The sequence below is a fragment of the Colobus angolensis genome, unplaced genomic scaffold, assembly GCF_000951035.1.
Source record: "Colobus angolensis palliatus isolate OR3802 unplaced genomic scaffold, Cang.pa_1.0 Scaffold88, whole genome shotgun sequence".
In the NCBI taxonomy this organism is placed as follows: Eukaryota; Metazoa; Chordata; class Mammalia; order Primates; family Cercopithecidae; genus Colobus; species Colobus angolensis.
This window is the reverse complement of record NW_012122709.1, coordinates 7,182,175-7,182,580: the sequence shown is the minus strand read 5'-3', so window position 1 is coordinate 7,182,580 and position 406 is coordinate 7,182,175.

The window sequence follows — 406 nt, the reverse complement described above, 5'->3', positions numbered from 1 at the left end:
GCCATCAGAGAAACGCAAATCAAAACCACAATGAGATGCCATCTCACACCAGTTAGAATGGCAATCATTAAGAAGTCAGGAAACAACAGGTGCTGGAGAGGATGTAGAGAAATAGGAACACTTTTACACTGTTGGTGGGACTATAAACTAGATCAACCATTGTGGAAGACAGTGTGGTGATTCCTCAAGGATCTAGAACTAGAAATACCATCTGACCCAGCCATCCCATTTCTGGGAAGATACCCAAAGGATTATAAATCATGCTGCTATAAAGATACATGCACACGTATGTTTATTGTGGCACTATTCACAATAGCAAAGACTTGAGACCAACCCAAATGTCCATAGACTGGATTAAGAAAATGTGGCACATATACACCATGGAATACTATGCAGCCATAAAAAA